Source organism: Coptis chinensis, chromosome 9, assembly GCF_015680905.1.
Source record: "Coptis chinensis isolate HL-2020 chromosome 9, ASM1568090v1, whole genome shotgun sequence".
Lineage (NCBI taxonomy): Eukaryota > Viridiplantae > Streptophyta > Magnoliopsida > Ranunculales > Ranunculaceae > Coptis > Coptis chinensis.
Window position 1 is genome coordinate 37,299,733 of NC_141464.1, and position 3,666 is coordinate 37,303,398.

The 3,666-nt window shown below is 32.7% G+C and overlaps 1 long non-coding RNA gene across 1 annotated transcript; it reads right to left on the bottom strand.

Annotated features, from left to right (window-relative positions):
- Positions 1 to 830: 830 nt before the first annotated feature.
- Positions 831 to 1,373, bottom strand: LOC147475841 (uncharacterized). Its single transcript, XR_015209512.1, has 2 exons — positions 1,256 to 1,373; positions 831 to 1,135 (listed from the first exon to the last, which is right to left on the bottom strand). It is a non-coding gene; the product is annotated as an uncharacterized LOC147475841 (long non-coding RNA).
- Between the last annotated feature and the right edge of the window lie 2,293 nt (positions 1,374 to 3,666).

The window sequence follows — 3,666 nt, forward strand, 5'->3', positions numbered from 1 at the left end:
AGTTTAAAAGTTTCCATTTTAAGTTTTATGTAAGCTTGTAATGTTTTCAAATCTATGTAATTAATTTAAAATATTTTCAATTCGAAGTAATAAGTAGAATTTTCTTTGTATTGTCTTTTCTTTCTAATCAAGCTAAGCTAAAATCAAGTCAACTTAAATTCAATTCTAATTTTTTTTCAAGTTAAGTTGTTGTAATTAATCAGCCAGAAATCCTTCTCACAAATTCCCTAGGTAGAAACTCTAGTGAAGTATCTACAAACAAATTCGAGACTTTAGGTGGAACGATTTTCTTACTCGAAGTGTATTATAATGTATACGTGAGTTAGGTATTTGATCAAACATACCAACAGCTATATCTGTTACTTATATTTTTACTAACGGTTATATCCATTAGCTTTGGGGCGTCACTACCACTTAGGCTAAATTTAGTAACGGATATAACCGTTACTTAAATTAATTTTAGTAACAATTATATCCGTTACTATAATTCTTTGTAATGGGTAGCCAACTGTTCATTGCGTGTTTAAATTTGTAATTTCTAACGGATATAAGTGTTAGTAAGTTTGACGCGCTTTAGTTACTTGCTATGTCACAGGTATATCCGTTAGTAATGTGTCACTTTATTAGTAACTGTTTTAGTAACGGAAATATCCGTTAATAAAGTATAGCCACTAAAAAATAATAATTTTATTTTCCTGGGTAAATTTGTTTCCCTCCCTGCACATCTAGCACTAGCACTAGCACTAACACTAGCACAAGCACATATGATTATTCACTTATAAAGATCGCATTGTGCACAAACTTGATCAACAAATGAATAACAATAAACAAAACCACCAATCAATTAAACATTATTATAAAAACAAAACCTCCAATCCAAATCTCAATTTACTTAGAAACAAAGCCTCCAATCCAAATCCCAATTTACATACATATAAACAAATCCTACATCTCAATGATTTCAACTTCTTTCCTTAATTCATTTCAACCATATACAAAATAGACATATCAACAAACATTAACAACTAAAATCAAGTTGCATAGTCTAGCCTTTCAACATTCCTCCATATTATCCTCAACTAGAGATTGATTTGTTCAGGTGTAAAAGGAGGGGTTGCTCCACAATTGCAACAACCTGCAGAACGGATAGTTTTTGGCATAAAAAATTTAAGAAAAAAATTGCAGCAAAGCAACAACCTTTAATAAGCAATGCAACTTGGGTCAAAGAAAAAGTGAAACGATATTTAAGACTTACCAAATGTTTTCCATCCTTGACATCGAAGCAAAGAAACAATATAACAAGAATTTCTCACAAACCCAAGAACCTTGCATTTGTCTTCAGTAAAACGAAACTGAATCTCGAAATTGCCAACTTATTTAAGAAACCTAAAGGAATCCCAAGCTTGTCATTTGTTTTATAGCTGGTAAAAATTTGATGAAAGTAGCCACTTAAACAATCATTACGTAAGTGAGAAATTTTTTGCATCATATCTAAAGCCTCAGCATACTGTGATTATTGTACCCTAGCCCATCTATACTTGCACTGTAGTTCCTGATGAAGAAGCAAGCCTGAAACAAACCCCCAACCCAACAAGCACAACACAACCAAAATACCAATGCAGGAAAACAAAGATGATTAAACAACATATGGGGCATATTAGATAATCTTGGCAAGTGTATCAAACAATGTGCACAACAATAAATGTATCAGCAAGAATAGAGAAAGACAAAAAAGATCAAAGAAAATCAGTACTATCATTATATCTGCACCAAAGATCAATTCAATAATTTAATATCCACTTCAACCCCAAAAAGAGAATCCCTTTCAACAACAAACTACCCACTTCCAATTCAACAACCCCACATATAGTTAATATAATTACGCCTACAAATGATAATATATTAAGTAGAGAACTTCTAAAATATCTCTATGAAAATTTATACCAACCAAGAACTTTTACAAACCCTTAAAACAACCCCATAAGAGAAATGAATGAAGTAAATTAAAGATGTATATACACCTATCCTTTCATGTAATGAATAATTTGGGAGAACTTAGGTGGCTTGTTAAAATTTTAGGCCTCTTCTTATTTGAAAAAGTATGATATTTGATTAAACTGTACTCTCAATAAAGAAAAAATTGGCTTTGGAATAACCATAAGAAAAGTATATGTCAAAATAAGCAAGTCTAAAATCAATGTAAGCATGGAAAGTGAAGAACTACAATAAAAAAAAAAAGAAAACTTCGGTACCTTTAACAAATGATGTGCTCAAGCCCCCGCCACCTTAACCTCGTCCTCCAAGGGAATGATTATATGCAAACTCATTACTTATCAAAAAATGATGGCAAACCATACTGCAACTAAGTCTCCTTGGGAATGGTTAGAATATCTCTAGCACCAATTATAACATACTTTCAGTACCCTGTTGTATATGATTGCACCTTTCCTTAAGAAACTAACATAATTCTTCAACATGGAATTTCAATGGAAACGGTTTTGGGGTGGGAATTGTTTTCGGGTCAAACTCCATCCACCTCTAGGAAAACAGAAAAAAGAGTTAGATCTAACTACGCAAGCCATGAATTAATACTTGACTAAGTGAAGGGAAAAAAAATATGAAAGCACTTACTTTGGCATGACTTAATACCTAAATTCAGCCACTGTACAATGCTACGGTTTCATTCAAATGGATCCCTTCCAACTACAAAGACTACATAACACCCTATTGGTTACCCACCATCTTCTCCATCACTCCATAAATTAACCAACTCCTTAGGAGTGTTAACTTTCATAAGGAATTAACTAGACAGGTCACAAAAGTAATTACACCATAAACAAGTGTGAAACATACTATCTGGCACAAGTCAAGCACTTAGAAAGCACGTTTGTGTTGAATAATTAACACATTGTAGATCCAAAGGGAGAAAAATACACAAATAAATTTAAAGAAGTATCCCCAATCAAAATTTCATTAAGCAAAATATGTCAAAACATATGATTATGTAACCACAATCAAATATGAATCTGCCAAATATCCTGTTATGGTGTCGTGGGAACAAGCACTGAACAAAGGACCCGTAACATGCAAATAAAATTAATGTTGAGATTGTTACACAGATTTTGACAGAACAGTTCATGGGCACAGAGCAGAAAGTAACTCAAGTTGAAGAAGAAAAAAAAAGGGGAGGTTCTACACATGATCAGCATACAAACACAATACAACAAGCAGCAGCTCAATCAGAAGGAAACAAAAGGATACCATGGATGACTCCATATTGGTTAAATAAGAAAAAATGCAAAAATGATAGATAGTATGTACCAGAGTTCTCGTAATCACAAATAGCGATAGATAGCAACAATAAAGTTCCAATATAATTTTGTGAACCTTGCAATCATCAAACAAATACACATTGTTAGTGACATAAATGAAAATGAAAAGTTTAATTTAAAATCGATAAAAGAGAAAAACTAACTAGGGGTGTATCCCCCGGCTGACTACTAGTTGCTCCAAGTCACCTTCATTTATACCCAAGTTGTCATCTGCTCTACAACCATAAATACGAGGAAGCTAACTTAGTGATACAAATATGTATCTCACATAAATGTACATATGTCTACAGATGTGTGCGTCATCCTGTATTGATCAAACCTTCCTCATATATAT